Genomic DNA, 17,443 nt, shown 5'->3' on the forward strand with positions numbered 1-17,443 from the left:
TCCCCCCATCAAACACTCTCCAATGCCTCCACATCCTTCCTATAATGTGGGGACCAGAACTGTACACAATACTCCAAATGCGGCCGCACCAGAGTTTTGTACAGTTGCAACATGACGTTGTGGCTCCTAAATTCAATCCCCCTACCAATAAACGCCAAGATACCGTATGCCTTCCTAACAACCTTATTGACTTGAGTTCTAACTTTCAGGGATCTATGCACATATACACCTAGATCCCTCTGTTCGTCAACACTATTCAGAGTCCTACCGTTAGCCCTATACTCTACACATCTGTTATTCCTGCCAAAGTGAATTACCTCACACTTTTCCGCATTAAACTCCATCCGCCACCTCTCGGCCCAGCTCTGCAACTTGTCCAAGTCTCTCTGTAAACTATGATACCCCTCTTCACTATCTACTACTCCTCCGACTTTGGTGTCATCAGCAAATTTACTAATCCATCCAACTATACCCTCATCCAGATCATTTATAAAAATTACAAACAGCAGTGGCCCCAAAACAGATCCCTGAGGCACACCACTTGTAACCGAACTCCATGACGAATACTTTCCATCAACCACCACCCTCTGTCTTCTATCTGCTAGCCAATTCCTGATCCAATTAACTAAATCACCCCCAATCCCATACATCTGCATTTTCTGCAGAAGCCTTCCATGGTGAACCTTATCAAATGCCTTACTAAAGTCCATATATACCACGTCAACTGCCTTACCCCCATCCACCTCTTTGGTCACTTTCTCAAAAAACTCAATAAGGTTAGTAAGGCACGACCTACCCTCCACAAAACCATGCTGACTATCCCCAATCAATTCATTTAAACTACTAGTACTTACTACTCTTACTAGAACTTACTAGTACTCTTACTAGTACTTACTACTCTTACTAGTAAGAGTTTTTATAAATATATAAAGAGGAGGCTGGCTAGAGTGAATGTTGGACCCTTAGAGGATGAGAGGGGGGATTTAGTGGTGGGAGATGAGGAAATGGCTGAGGCCTTAAATAAGTTTTTTGTCTCGGTCTTCATGGAGGAGGACACGAATAGTTTGCCGGATATTAAAGACAGAAGGACGGTAGGAGTTGAGGGCCTGAATGCGATTACTGTCACTAGTGAGGTAGTGCTTGATAGACTAGCGGGACTGATGGTGGACAAGTCCCCAGGACCGGATGGAATGCATCCCAGGGTTCTGAAGGAAATGGCAGAGGTGATAGTGGATGCCTTAGTAATTATTTACCAAACTTCGCTGGATTCCGGGGAAGTGCCGGATGATTGGAAAACGGCTAATGTTACGCCACTGTTAAAAAAAGGTAGCAGGCAAAAAGCAGGGAATTATAGGCCGGTTAGTTTAACGTCTATAGTTGGAAAAATGCTTGAATCCATCATCAAAGAAAAAATAGCGAGTCATCTAGAAAAGAATGGTTTGATAGAGCAGACGCAGCACGGATTCGTTAAGGGGAAGTCATGTTTGACGAATTTATTGGATTTCTTTGAGGATGTGACTAGTGCGGTAGACAGAGGGGAACCGGTGGATGTGGTGTTTCTCAATTTTCAAAAGGCGTTTGATCAGATGCCGCACCAAAGGTTGCTTCAGAAGGTTAGGGGCATGGAGTTGGGGGTAAGGTGTTAGTGTGGATAGAGGATTGGTTGTCTAATAGGAGGCAGAGAGTTGGTATCAATGGGTGCTATTCGGATTGGCGGTTGGTAACTAGTGGAGTGCCGCAGGGATCGGTGCTGGGGCCTCAGCTATTTACCATTTATATAGATGATCTGGAGGAGGGAGCTGAGTGTAGGGTGACAAAATTTGCTGATGACACAAAGATGAGTGGAAAAGCAAATTGTGCGGAGGGTGTGGAAAGTCTGCAGAGGGATCTGGATAGGCTGAGCGAATGGGCGAGGATCTGGCAGATGGAGTACAATGTTAGCAAGTGTGAGGTTATCCACTTTGGCAGAAATAATAGTGGGAGGGATTACTATTTAAAGGGCGAAAAGCTGCAGCATGCTACGGTGCAGAGGGACCTGGGGGTCCTTGTGCATGAGTCGCAAAAACCCAGTCTGCAGGTGCAGCAGGTGATCAAGAAGGCGAATGGGATGCTGGCCTTCATAGCGAGGGGGATAGAATATAAAAGCAGGGAGGTCTTGCTGCAACTGTATAGGGCACTGGTGAGGCCGCAGCTGGAGTAATGTGTGCAGTTTTGGTCGCCGCACTTGCGCAAGGATATTTTGGCCTTGGAGGGAGTGCAGAGGAGGTTCACTCGTCTGATACCGGAGATGAGGGGGTTGGACTATGAAGAAAGACTGAATAGACTGGGTCTGTACTCATTGGAGTTTGGAAGGATGAGGGGGGATCTGATAGAGACGTATAAGATAATGAAAGGGATGAATAGGGTAGAGGTAGAGAGATTCTTTCCGCTCAGAAAGGACAGCAGGACTAGAGGGCACAGCCTCAAGATAAGGGGGGGGGAGCAGTTTAGATCGGAGTTGAGGAGGAACTTCTTCACTCAAAGGGTGGTGAATCTCTGGAATTGTCTGCCCGTTGAAGTGGTGGAGGCTACCTCACTAAGTATATTTAAGTCACGGGTAGATAGGTTTCTGATAGACAAGGGAATTAAGGGTTATGGGGAGAAAGCGGGAAAGTGGAACTGATCCACTTCAGATCAGCCATGATCTTATTGAATGGCGGGGCAGGCTCGAAGGGCTAGATGGCCTACTCCTGCTCCTATTTCTTATGTTCTTATGTTCCAGCAATTACTGACTTGTCAGTTTAACATCAATGTGGGTGAAACTTTCTAGCAACAATTTTTTGGGGTAGAATTAGTAGTCACATTGAAACAAACGTTTTAATTACAAAGAACCCGCATGGATTTCTAAAGGGAAAACCATGCTTCGTCATCTTGCTAGAGTTATTTGAGGAGGTAACAGAGAGGGTTGTTGAGGGTAATGCTGTAGTTGTGACGTACATGGATGTTCAAAAGGTGTTCGTGACAGCGCCACACAACAGATTTGTGGGAAAAATGATAGCTTATGGAATAAAAATGACAGTGGCACTGTGGACCAGAATCTTCTGACCATTCAAACCAGCAGCATTTTCCCATCCCAGTGAATGAGATCCTCTCTGTCTTCACTGCAGTGGAAATGTGGCATGAGCAGGTGGTAAAACTGCACCCTTGGACTTCAAATCAGTTGAATAATCGGAAATTATAGGAAAGTGAGTAATGGACAACGGATATTTTTCAGGCTGGAGGAAGGTTTGTCGTGGAGTTCCCCAGGGGTCAGTTTTGGGACCCTTGCCTTCCCTGATATATATTCATCATCTAGATTTCGGTGTGCAAGGGACAATTTCAAAGTTTGCAGCTTGTCACAACCTTGGAGATATTATAAACTGTGAAGCAGACGGTGTAGAACTTCAAAAAGACATAAGATTTTTTTATTAGTCACAAGTAGACTTACATTTACACTGTAAAGAAGTTATTGTGAAAATCCCCCAGTTGCCACATTCCGGCACCTGTTCGAATACACTGAGGGAGAATTTAGCATGGCCTGTTCACCTAACCAGCACATCTTTGGACTGTGGGTGGAAACCAGAGCACCCGGAGGAAACCCAAGCAGACACAAGAGAATGTGCAGACTCGGTACCGACAGTGACCTGAGCTGGGAATCAAACCCTGGACCCTGGTGCTGTGAGGCAGCAGTGCTAAGCATTGTGCCACACACAGACAAGTTGGTGGAGTGGCAGATGAAGTTCAATGCAGAGAAATGTGAAGTGATGCATTTTGGTTGGAAGAACAGGAAGAAACAATATAAAATCAGGGTTAAAAGTCTTAAGGGTGCAGGAGCAGAAATACCTGGGTGCAGAGATCATTGCAGGTTGCAGGACAGTAGAGAGAGCAATTAATAAAGTACATAGTATTCTGGCTTTATTAATAAGGGCACAGAGTGCAAGAGCAAGGAGGTTATTCTGAACTTACACAAGACACTAGTTAGACCTCAGGTGGAATATTATATACAGTTCTGGGTGCTGCGCTGTAGGAAGGATGTGAATGTGTTGGAGAGAGCACAGAAAAGGTTTACAAGAATGAATCCAGGAATGAGAAACCTCAGTTACGAGGAAAGATTGGAGAGGTTGGGACTGTTCTCCATCGAGAGAGGAAGGCTGAGCGGAGATTTGATAGCGATGCTCAAATTCATGAGGGCCTGGACAGAGTAAATTGGGAGAAACTGTTCCTGCTCGTACAAGAACAAGAGGGCACAGATTTAAGGTGATTTGCTGAAGAAACAAACAGGATGTGAGAGAAACCATTTTCACCCAGTGAGTGATCCAGGGTCTGGAATGTTCTGCCTGTGTGATGGCAGAATGTGAGGCAGGGTGTGAGGAATCCTGCCTCCACCACCCTCCCAGGCAGCGCACTCTCGACCGTCATCACCCTCTGAGAAAAAAAGTTTTTCTCAAATTCCCCCTAAACCTCCCTCTGCTCATTTTTAACTTGTGTCCCTCGTAACTGACCCTTCAACTAAGGGGAGCAGCTGCTCCCTATCCATCCTGTCCATGCCCCTCATAATCTTGTGCTTATGACTGGGATTAAGTGTCTAATTTACTATTGTCTTTCTCTCTGCTTTCAGTGCCTACTATGATTGGCAGCGAGGAATCACCTTTATGCTGATGTTCATGTTTGTGGTGACGGTCTTTTACCAAGGTCGACAGGTAAGGCTGAAAACCTCCTGACTGCTCCCAGCATTCTCTGTATCTGTAGGGGCTGAGGGTCAGGTGAGGGTCTACAATATATGTAAGGCTGAGAGAGATTTTTAGTCCGTCAGGGAATCAAAATGTTTGGGGAAGTGGTGAGAAAAGGGAGCTGAGATTGTGTATTAGTCACAGTCACATTAAGTGTTGAACAGACTCAAGTGTCTGAGTGACCGATTCCTGTTCTTATTTCTAACTTCTTCTATTCCTGTTGATATTTTCTGATTGCTAACCTACTGGAAAATGATCCAATTCAATCCCCAGAACAAGATCCAGCCTGATTTCCGTCTTGGCTGGGAACAGATCGATCTAGAAAGTTCCCTTGTGAGGGAACTGATTTCCAAATTCAGGATATTTGAAGTTCCCCATTACCAACACTTCAGGCATTTTCAATCTGGAGATTTACTAACATCGAATTTCTTTCTAATGAAGCTGTTTCTCTTTTGTGGATGACAGATTGAGGTGACGGCCCGGTTGGACTTCCTGTGGAGACTATTGGCCAGGCAGGAAATGGATGAGATGGCAGATCTACGAAAACACAATGAGAATCTACTGAACAACATGCTGCCCAGTCACGTCGCACAGCATTTCCTTGAAAAAGACCCAGATGATGATGTATGAAAATACTCCCAGTATAAAGTCAGCAGCAAGTATCAGCCTAAACTCTTAATCCCTGATACACACGGCACACTTCCACATTCCCAGGGCAGGTACAGCACGGGGTTAGATACAGAGTAAAGCTCCCACTGCACTGTCCCCCATCAAACACTCCCAGGACAGGTACAGCAGGGGGTTAGATACAGAGTAAAGCTCCCTCTGCACTGTCCCCCCATCAAACACTCCCAGGACAGGTACAGCACGGGGTTAGATACAGAGTAAAGCTCACTCTACACTGTCCCCCCATCAAACACTCCCAGGACAGATACAGCACAGGGTTAGATACAGAGTAAAGCTCCCTCTACACTGTCCCCATCAAACACTCCCAGGACAGGTACAGCACGAGGTTAGATACAGAGTAAAGCTCCCTCTACACTGTCCCCATCAAACACTTCCAGGACAGGTACAGCACGGGGTTAGATACAGAGTAAAGCTCCCTAGGAGAAAGTGGGTTCCCGGACACGCGTCCTTTGTTTGAATAGAGGGGAGTATGGTAGGATGAGAGAAGAATTGGCAAATGTGGACTGGGGGAGCGCGTTGGAAGGTAGGTCTGCTGAGGAGCAGTGGAGGATCTTTAGGGAGATCTTTCTTGGTGCTCAGCAGAAATTTATTCCGATGGTCAAAAAGGACAGTAGGAAGAGAGGTAATAAGCCGTGGATAACGAAGGAGGTGAAGGAAAGTGTTAAATTAAAAGCGGAGGAATTTAGAGTAGCTAAGAGCAGTGGGCGAGAAGAGGATTGGGAAAGGTTTAAATGTCAACAAAGATTGACAAAGAAGTTGATAAAGGAGGGTAGGAGAAGCTATGAGGCTGGGCTAGCACTTAATATAAAAAAGGATAGCAAGAGTTTTTATAAATATATAAAAAGGAAGAGGCTGGCTAGGGTGAACGTTGGTCCTTTAGAGGATGAGAAAGGGGAGCTAGTGGTAGGGGATGGGGATATGGCTAAGGTCTTGAATAACTTTTTTGTTTCTGTCTTCACGGAGGAGGACGTGAATAATTTGCCGGGTGTTAGCGATGGAAAGGTGGTAGGAATGGAGGGTCTTAATGACATTACTGTTACTAGAGAGGTGGTGCTCGACAGACTGGAGGGGCTGATTGTGGACAAGTCCCCAGGACCGGATGGAATGCATCCGAGGATTCTGAAAGAAATGGCGGAGGTTATAGTGGATGCCTTGGTGGTTATTTTCCAGACGTCGCTAGATTCCGGGGAAGTGCCGGAAGATTGGAAAACGGCTAATGTTACGCCATTGTTTAAGAAGGGTGCCAGGCAAAAGGCGGGGAATTATAGGCCAGTTAGTTTAACATCTGTGGTAGGTAAAATGTTAGAATCCGTCATTAAGGAGGAAATTGCGAGGCATCTTGAAGGGAATTGCTTGATAGGGCGGACGCAACACGGTTTCATTAAAGGGAAGTCGTGTCTGACAAATTTACTGGAGTTCTATGAGGATGTGTCTAGGGCAGTGGATAGAGGAGAGCCGGTGGATGTGGTCTTTCTGGATTTTCAGAAGGCGTTTGACAAGGTACCTCACAAGAGGTTATTGCAGAAGGTCAGGGGACATGGAGTTGGGGGTAGGGTGTTAGCGTGGATAGAGGATTGGTTGTCAAATAGGAGGCAGAGAGTGGGGGTCAATGGGTGCTATTCGGATTGGCGGTTGGTGACTAGTGGGGTGCCCCAGGTGTCGGTGCTGGGGCCTCAGCTATTTACCATTTATATAGATGATCTGGAGGAGGGAACCGAGTGCAGGGTGTCGAAATTTGCTGATGACACCAAGATTGGGGGAAAGGCAAATTGTGCGGAGGGTGTGGAGAGTCTGCAGAAGGATCTAGATAGGCTGGGCGAATGGGCCAGGAAATGGCAAATGGAATTTAATGTTGGCAAGTGTGAGGTGGTCCACTTTGGTAGGAAGAATGGTAGGAAGGACTATTACTTACGTGGCGAAAAACTGCAGCAGGCGACGGTGCAGAGGGACCTCGGGGTCCTTGTGCATGAGTCGCAAAAACCCAGCTTGCAGGTGCAGCAGGTGGTCAGGAAGGCGAATGGGATGCTGGCCTTCATAGCGAGGGGGATTGAATATAAAAGTAGGGAGGTCTTGCTGCAGCTGTATAGGGCATTGGTGAGGCCGCAGCTGGAGTACTGTGTGCAGTTTTGGGCGCCGCACCTGCGCAAGGATATTTTGGCCCTGGAGGGAGTGCAGAGGAGGATTACTAGGCTGATACCGGAGTTGAGGGGATTGAGCTATGAGGAGAGGCTGAATAAACTAGGCTTGTACTCGTTAGAGTTTAGAAGAATGAGGGGAGATCTCATTGAGACGTATAAGATGATGAATGGGATGGATAGGATAGAGGTGGAGAGACTCTTCCCGCTCAAAAAAGACAGTAGGACTAGGGGGCACAGCCTCAAGATAAAGGGGAGGCGGTTTAGAACGGAGTTGAGGAGGAACTTCTTCACTCAAAGGGTGGTGAATCTCTGGAATTCTCTGCCCGTTGAAGTGGTGGAGGCTGCCTCGCTAAATATTTTTAAGAAGCGGGTTGATGGGTTCTTGATAAGAGAGGGGATTAAGGGTTATGGGGAGAGGGCGGGAAAGTGGAACTGAGCCACGACAGATCAGCCATGATCTTATTGAATGGCGGGGCAGGCTCGAAGGGCTAGATGGCCTACTCCTGCTCCTATTTCTTATGTTCTTATGTTCTTATGTTCTACACTGTCCCCATCAAACACTTCCAGGACAGGTACAGCACGGGGTTAGATACAGAGTAAAGCTCCCTCTACACTGTCCCCCTATCAAACACTCCCAGGACAGGTACAGCACGGGGTTAGATACAGAGTAAAGCTCCCTCTACACTGTCCCCCTATCAAACACTCCCAGGACAGGTACAGCACGGGGTTAGATACAGAGTAAAGCTCCCTCTACACTGTCCCCCCATCAAACACTCCCAGGACAGGTACAGCACGGGGTTAGATACAGAGTAAAGCTCCCTCTACACTGTCCCCCCATCAAACACTCCCAGGACAGGTACAGCACGGGGTTAGATACAGAGTAAAGCTCACTCTACACTGTCCCCCCATCAAACACTCCCAGGACAGATACAGCACAGGGTTAGATACAGAGTAAAGCTCCCTCTACACTGTCCCCATCAAACACTCCCAGGACAGGTACAGCACGAGGTTAGATACAGAGTAAAGCTCCCTCTACACTGTCCCCATCAAACACTTCCAGGACAGGTACAGCACGGGGTTAGATACAGAGTAAAGCTCCCTCTACACTGTCCCCATCAAACACTTCCAGGACAGGTACAGCACGGGGTTAGATACAGAGTAAAGCTCCCTCTACACTGTCCCCCCATCAAACACTCCCAGGACAGGTACAGCACGGGGTTAGATACAGAGTAAAGCTCCCTCTACACTGTCCCCCCATCAAACACTCCCAGGACAGGTACAGCACGGGGTTAGATACAGAGTAAAGCTCCCTCTACACTGTCCCCCCATCAAACACTCCCAGGACAGGTACAGCACGGGGTTAGATACAGAAGAAAGCTCCCTCTACACTGTCCCCCCATCAAACACTCCCAGGACAGGTACAGCACGGGGTTAGATACAAAGTAAAGCTCTCCCTATGTTTCCTAAATATTTTGAATCATTTGTATGTCATTATAAATATAGAATGTTGCCAGCACAGCGTTCTGATTGACATATCAACAATTATTAATTCTAAAAAGGTCAATAACTCTTTTGGGTCTATTTCCAAGTCTTTGAAATTTCCAACTTTCTCAAATTATCCCAGTCAATGAATGAAAATAATCGGGACATTGAACATTGGAAGGATAAGAATTGATATTCAGATCAGCATCCGAACTGGAGTGAAGACCCAATGGCATCATTTGCTGTAATTTGAAAGATTTTACGTCATCCAGTTTTCTAATTAAATTGGATTCTTCAAATGCTTTCATGTTGCATTGCACAATTCTTTCTATCTCTCTGTGAAACCACAACAATGGCCTTACAGATAACTCGGATTCCGACCGTTTGGAATGTTCACAGCTGCTCGCCTCTGCACCCTCTCCAGGAAGCCCTGTTGTCAGCACTTCTATATCAAGAAACTGTATCAGCAGTTTTTAGCTAAGCAAAGTTGTTGTGTCTGCAAAAGGTTTGGTGCTGCGTTCCATGAGAAACTGGACAAACTTCTGCACCTCACCATCTCGAGGTTTACAGGTGACAATAGATGGTCATAAACAGTGTCATTAAAAAACCCTTCACTATTTATTTTCAAACTCTGTAAAAGCATCTGCTGAAATGGATTTGACAGTTTTGTTGTAATGTAACTCTCTCTGATAGAGAAATTAAGGGAGTGCATAGTTAGCTATAATTTTAGCTACAGCAGTCACTGGGTGGGTGGGGTTCACTTGGCCAAATGGCTGGGGTGAGATATAGAATGACAGCAACAGCACAGGTTCAATCCTGGAACCAGCAGTTATATTCAATGAAAACCTTCTTCCTCGCCTTGCCTACACTTGCAGAGCAGCTCCCCTCGAGCTACAAGTATCCAAGTAGATGCCTTTGGAACTATGGCTGGATGAGATGAGTCAGTGTTCCTTATGTCGTAAAACAGCACAGGAGGAGGTTCAGTCTAAGCCAGATGTTAAATGAGCAGACACAGTGACCCAATCAGTCCCACTCCCTCATCTCTTTCTCCATTCATTTGCAGATTTCTTCTTTTTAAGTATTTATCAAAACCCTTTTGAAAATTACTACTCAATATGTTTCCCTCCTGCTTTCAGGTTGGCATTTCTGACCACACAATCTGATGGACAAAAATATTCTCATCTCTTCTCTTGATTATTTGGTCAGTTGATGTTAAATTACTCCTTCTGGTTATTGACCCTTCCTGTAAATTCACTGTAAACAATTTCTCCGTTAATTTACCAAATCTCACCCCAATTTTGTAAGCCACCATTGACTATTCCCTTGATTTTCTTTTGCCCAAATGGAGCAATCCCAGCTTCTCAAGGCGGATCCTTCCATTGTCAAAGTTTCCTCTGCATCCTTGCCACAATTTTGACATTGTTGCTAAAGTGTGAAGCCTGATCTGAACCTAATTCTCTCAGTGGAGTCTAACCTGTGATATATAAAAATGTATGAAGATTTTGCTTTTCTCATTAATACCTCTATTTAAATAATACAATAATCTGTATAATCATTTAATAACTTGTTCTATTATTTTCAAAGATTTTGTGTACATGAACTTCTCAGTCTCTTTCATGTCAATCATAAAATCTTGATTTGATTTGACTACAATCAGTAAGGTTCGGCAACAACATCTCCTCCACGATCATCCTCAACACCAGTGCCCCACAAGGCTGTGTTCTCAGCCCCCTACTATACTCCTTATACACCAATCACTGTACGGCCACATTCCCCTCCAATTCCATTTTCAAGTTTGCTGATGACATCACCGTAGTGGGTCAGATCTCAAACGAGACAGAGCACAGGGATGAGATTGAGAATCTGGTGAACTGGTGTGGCAACAATAATCTCTCCCTCAATATCAACAAAACAAAGGAGAGAGTCATCGACTTCAGGAGGCGTAAAGGAGAACATGCCCCTGACTACATCAACGGGAATGAAGTAGAAATGGTTGAAAGCTTCAAGTTTTTAGGTATCCAGATCACCAACAACCTGTCCTGGTTGCCCTGTGCCAACACTAAAGTTAAGAAAGCCCCAACAACACTCTACTTTCTCAAACAACTAAGGAAATTTGGCATGTCCGCTGTGACTCTCACCAACTTTTACAGATGCCCCATAGAAAGCATTCTTTCTGGTTGTATCACAGCTTGGTCTGGGCTCCTGCTCTGCCCAAGACCGCAAGGAACTACAAGAGGTTGTGAATATACCCCAATCCATCACACAAACCAGCCTCCCATCCATTGAGGTGGGTCGAGAAGTCGGGTCGGGGGGGGGGGAAGTGTGTGTGTGAGTGTGTGAGTGTGGGTCAGTGTGTGTGGAGTGAATATGTGTGTGAGTGTGTGTGTGTGTGTGGGTGGGTGGGTGTGTGAGGGTGAGTGTGTTTGGGTGAATGTGTGTGTGTGTGAGTGTGTGTGGGTGAGGGTAAATGTGTGTGTGAGTGTGTTTGGGTGAGTGGGTGTGGGTGAGTGTCTGTGTGTGTGAGTGTGTTTGGGTGAGTGTGTGTGTGTGAGTGTGTGTGTGCATGTTTGAGTGTGTATATGAGTGTGTGTGAGTGTGTTTGGGTGAGTGTGTGTGTGTGAGTGTGTGTGGGTAGGTGTGTGAGGGTGAGTGTGTTTGGGTGAGTGTGTGTGTGTGTATGAGTGTGTGTGGGTAAGTGTGTGTGTGTGTGTGTGTGTGTGTGGGTGAGGGTAAGTGTGTGTGTGAGTGTGTGTGTGAGTGTGTTTGGGTGAGTGGGTGTGGGTGAGTGTGCGGGTGGGTGTGTGTGTGTGTGTGTGTGTGTGTGAGGGTGAGTGTGTGTGGGTGAGTGTCTGTGTGTGTGAGTGTGTTTGGGTGAGTGGGTGCGTGTGAGTGTGTGTGTGTGTGCGCGTGTTTGTGTATGTGAATGTGTGTGAGTGTGTTTAGGTGAGTGTGTGTGTGTGTGAGTGTGTGTGGGTAGGTGTGTGAGGGTGAGTGTGTTTGGGTGAGTGTGTGTGTGTGAGTGTGTGTGGGTAAGTGTGTGTGTGTGTGTGTGTGAGTGTGTGTGGGTGAGGGTAAGTGTGTGTGTGAGTGTGTGTGTAAGTGTGTTTGGGTGAGTGGGTGTGGGTGAGTGTGTGTGTGTGCGAGTGTGTGTGGGTGAGTATGTGTGGGTGAGCGTGTGTGGGTGAATGTGTGTATGTGGGTGAGTATGTGTGGGTGAGTGTGTGTGTGTGGGTATGTGTGGGTGAGTGTATGTGTGTGGGTGAGTGTGTGTGTGGGTGTGGGTGAGTGTGTGCGCGCGTGTGAATGAATTTGGGTGAGTGGGTAAGTGTGTGTGTGTGTGTGTGAGAGTGTGTGTGTATGTGTGGGTGAGTATGTGTGGGTGAGTGTGTGTGTGTGAGTGTGTTTGGGTGAGTGTGTGTGGGTGAGTGTGTGTGGGTGAGTGTGTGTATGAGTGTGTGTATGAGTGTGTGTGTGTGTGGGTGAGTGTGTGTGGATGGGTGAGTGTGTGTGTGTGTGTGTGTGTGTGTGTGTGTGTGAGAGTGTGTTTGGGTGAGTGTGTGTGGGTGAGTGTGTATGTGTGAGCATGTGTGTGTGAGTGTGTTTGGCTGAGTGGGTGTGTGTGTGTGAGTGTGTTTGGGTCTGTGTCTGTCAGTGAGTGTGTTTGGGTGAGTGTGTGCGTGTGAGTATGTGTGTGTGCGCGTGTTTGTGTATGTGAGTGTGTGTGTGTGTTTGGGTGAGTGTGTGTGGGTAGGTGTGTGAGGGTGAGTGTGTTTGGGTGAGTGTGTGTGTGTGTGAGTGTGTGTGGGTAAGTGTGTGTGTGTGTGTGAGTGTGTGTGGGTGAGGGTAAGTGTGTGTGTGAGTGTGTGTGTAAGTGTGTTTGGGTGAGTGGGTGCGGGTGAGTGTGTGTGTGTGCGAGTGTGTGTGGGTGAGTATGTGTGGGTGAGCGTGTGTGGGTGAATGTGTGTATGTGGGTGAGTATGTGTGGGTGAGTGTGTGTGTGTGGGTATGTGTGGGTGAGTGTATGTGTGTGGGTGAGTGTGTGTGGGTGAGTGTGTGTGTGTGTGTGGGTGTGGGTGAGTGTGTGTGCGTGTGTGAATGAGTTTGGGTGAGTGGGTGAGTGTGTGTGTGTGTGAGTGTGTGTGTATGTGTGGGTGAGTATGTGTGGGTGAGTGTGTGTGTGTGAGTGTGTGTGGGTGAGTGTGTGTGGGTGTGTGTGTGAGTGTGTGTATGAGTGTGTGTGTGTGTGTGTGTGAGAGAGTGTGTGTGGGTGAGTGTGTATGTGTGAGCATGTGTGTGTGTGTGTTTGGCTGAGTGGGTGTGTGTGTGTGAGTGTGTGTGTGTGTGTGTGTGGGTGTGGGTGTGGGTGTGTGGGTGAGTGTGTGTGTGTGTGTGTGTGGGTGTGAGTGTGGGTGTGTGTGGGTGTGTGGGTTGTGTGTGAGTGTGTGTGGGTGTGAGTGTGTGTGTGTGTGTGGGTGTGTGTGGGTGTGGGTGTGTGTGGGTGTGGGTGTGTGTGTGTGGGTGAGTGTGTGTGAGTGTGGGTGTATGTGGGTGTGGGTGTATGTGGGTGTGTGTGAGTGTGGGTGTATGTGGGTGTGTGTGTTTCGGGGTGTGGTGGGGAGGGGTAATACTGAATGTCAGCTCTGATTGCCTGGGGTGAACACTGGCTCTGACTGGGGGAGGGGGTGGGGGAGAGGTTCCTTTTTTACTTTGACTGGGACAAATTTGTCAGCCCTGATCTCCCGTTGATGAAGCCATGCTGACTTTCCTTGATTAATCCTTGCCTCCCCGAGTGAAAATTAATCCTGTTCCTCAGAATTCTTTCCAATAGTTTCCCTGCTATTGACGTTATACTTTCTGGCCTGTAATTTCCTCATTTTTCCCTACTTCCCTTCTTGAGTAATACTCCCATGTTAGCCGTCTCCCAGTCTCCGGCACCTCTCCTGTGGCCAAAGAAGATTTGAAAATTTCAGAGCGGCAGCAATCTCCTCCCTTGCCTCCCACAGCAGCCTGGGACACATCTCATCTGGACCTGGAGATTTATCCACTTGTCGGCCCCTCCCTCTCAATGTTAAGTTGCTGAAGTAAATCACAAAGCCCCTCCGTGATTTCTGTATCTACATCATCCTTCTCCACAGTGATCACAGATTCAAAATACTCATTTAAAACCTTACCCACGTCTTCTGGCTCCACACACATATTGCCACTTTGGTCCCTAATGGGCCGTACTCTTTCCCCGGTCATCCTGTCATTAATAGATTTAGAAAACACCTTTGGATTTTCCTTTATTTTACCCATCAGTCTTTGTTCTCTTTTTAAAGTAACCCCCTGCACTTTAAATACTCCTCTAGGGTTTCCACTGTCTTGAGCTATCTGCTCAAACCGTCTTTCACCCCTGTACATGGAGGGACTACTTGCCATTCACTGCAGATGAAGGCAAGGTCTCCCTCCCTCCACTGAGAGAGAGCCAGTGAATTGTCTCAAAACCAGGGAAGCTGCTCTCTTCCACTGTTGAGCTATTAACGACAGTTTTCCTGGTCAGATTGACTTCATGCATGATGACCAGCACTTTCTCCAACTAATATTGGCGAGACCGGCCAGTTTTAAATATCACAGATTAACCTTAAACATCACAGGTTAACTTTAAACATCACAACTTAGACGTGATGGTCTCACCAGTAGACACAGTAAAACATCTCACAACACCAGGTTAAAGTCCAACAGGTTTATTTGGTAGTAAACACCACTAGCTTTTGGAATGATGTTCCTTTGTCAGGTGAGTGGGAGTTCTGATCACAAACAGGGCATATAAAAGCACAAACAGTTTATAGAATACTGATTAGAATGCGAGTCTTTACAGCTAATCTGCTATTCAAGTCTCAAAGGTGCAGACAATGTGAGTGGAGATAGCATTACACACAGGTTAAAGAACATAAGAACATAAGAAATAGGAGCAGGAGTAGGCCATCTAGCCCTTCGAGCCTGCCCCGCCATTCAATAAGATCATGGCTGATCTGTCGCTGCTCAGTTCCACTTTCCCGCTTTCTCCCCATAACCCTTAATCCCCTCACTTATCAAAAACCCATCAACCCGCTTCTTAAAAATATTTAGCGAGGCAGCCTCCACCACTTCAACGGGCAGAGAATTCCAGAGATTCACCACCCTTTGAGTGAAGAAGTTCCTCCTCAACTCCGTTCTAAACCGTCCCCCCTTTATCTTGAGGCTGTGCCCCCTAGTCCTACTGTCTTTTTTGAGCGGGAAGAGTCTCTCCACCTCTATCCTATCCATCCCATTCATCATCTTATACGTCTCAATGAGATCTCCCCTCATTCTTCTAAACTCTAACGAGTACAAGCCCAGTTTATTCAGCCTCTCCTCATAGCTCAACCCCCTCAACTCCGGCATCAGCCTAGTAAACCTCCTCTGCACTCCCTCCAAGGCCAAAACATCCTTGCGTAAGTACGGCGCCCAAAACTGCACACAGTACTCCAGCTGCAGCCTCACCAATGCCCTATACAGCCGCAGCAAGACCTCCCTACTTTTATATTCAATCCCCCTCGCTATGAAGGCCAGCATCCCATTTGCATTCCTGACCACCTGCTGCACCTGCAAACTGGGTTTTTGCGACTCATGAACAAGGACCCCGAGGTCCCTCTGCACCGTCGCCTGCTGCAGTTTTTCGCCACGTAAGTAATAGTCCTTCCTACCATTCTTCCTACCAAAGTGGACCACCTCACACTTGCCAACATTAAATTCCATTTGCCATTTCCTGGCCCATTCGCCCAGCCTATCTAGATCCTTCTGCAGACTCTCCACACCCTTCGCACAATTTGCCGTTCCCCCAATCTTGGTGTCATCAGCAAATTTCGACACCCTGCACTCGGTTCCCTCCTCCAGATCATCTATATAAATGGTAAATAGCTGAGGCCCCAGCACCGACCCCTGGGGCACTCCACTAGTCGCCATCCGCCAATCCGAATAGCACCCATTGACCCCCACTCTCTGCCTCCTATTTGACAACCAATCCTCTATCCACGCTAACACCTTACCCCCAACTCCATGTCCCTCGACCTCTGCAATAACCTCTTGTGAGGTACTTTGTCAAACGCCTTCTGAAAATCTAGAAAGACCACATCCACCGGCTCTCCTCTATCCACCGCCCTAGACACATCCTCATAGAACTTCTCTCCAGACAGGACAGTAAGTGAGATGTTGCAAGTTCAGGCAAGTCATGGGGGTTACAGATAGTGCGACATGAACCCCAGATCCTGGTTGAGACCGTCCTCATGTGTACGGAACTTGGCTATCAGTCTCTGCTCAGCTACTCTGCGCTGTCGTGTGTTGCAAAGACCGCCTTGGAGAACGCTTACCCGAAGATTAGAGGCTGAATGCCCGTGACCGCTGAAGTGATCCCCAACAGGAAGAGAACACTCCTGCCTGGTGATTGTCATGCGGTGTTCATTCATCCATTGTCGTAGCGTCTGCATGGTCTCCCCAATGTACCACCAGTAGAAGCAGAGGCAATTGAGCCCCCCCAAGAGGTTGGGGACAAAGGGAGGCACCCTGGCAATGCCCAATAATAAGGTCGCCCCCCCCCCCCCCCCCCCCCCCCACCCCGTTATTATACTGGCGATGAGGTAAAAAGAACATTTCTGTAAATCCATCCATCAGATCTTGGTAAGCTTGTATCATTCAGTTTTTACAATGCCATTTTTGGGAAATTGGAGCGATATAACTCAAATATTGAGGCATGGTCACAATATGCTGAGAGAATGAAATAGTTCTTTTGGGTAAACAAAATAGAAGGAGATAACTAGCAAACGTTCATCCTAATGACTGTTTGTGAGGCTGCAACACTCAGTCTAAAAAGTCTGAAGTCTGGCATATCCAGAAAGATTGGATTTCAAGGTCTTTGATGAGCTAATGGAAAGTGTGCCACATAATTACTAACCTAAACCTTCCGTTATCCTGCAACGGTACATGTTCAATATAACTACTAAACTGGGAGGGGAACCATTGACAGAATTCCTGACACAGCTGAGAAAACTGGCAGAGCATTGTGAGTATGGACCAGCATTACCTGAAATGCTGAGAGACCATTTAGTATGTAGCATAAATGACCTAGCAACTCAAAGAAGGCTTTTAACAGTGCTAAACTGAGATTTAAAAAAAGCCATTGAACTGGCCTTATCTGGTGAAAATGTGGAGAAAGATTCCAAGAACTGCAAAGACCCAGAGAGAACACTGTCCTTAGACTCATGTGAACCCCTGATCACAAGGCCAGCTACCCAGTTGAACACATTCGTGACCCCCAGTCTTGAGCAACTCAGGATGTCAGGAAACCCAGGGAGCAGACGAGAGGGAGTCCCACAGTGTAGGGAGTGGCTGCAC

At 47.0% G+C, this 17,443-nt stretch overlaps 1 protein-coding gene across 2 annotated transcripts in view; it reads right to left on the reverse strand.

Annotated features, from left to right (window-relative positions):
* The window catches only part of LOC145351207 (protein EFR3 homolog B-like), a 191,020-nt gene that overhangs the window by 165,838 nt on the left and 7,739 nt on the right, over window positions 1-17,443 (reverse strand). The gene's annotated exons all lie outside the window — the stretch shown is intronic.

Source organism: Carcharhinus amblyrhynchos, chromosome 12 (assembly GCF_965287045.1).
Source record: "Carcharhinus amblyrhynchos chromosome 12, sCarAmb.v2.hapA, whole genome shotgun sequence".
NCBI lineage: Eukaryota > Metazoa > Chordata > Chondrichthyes > Carcharhiniformes > Carcharhinidae > Carcharhinus > Carcharhinus amblyrhynchos.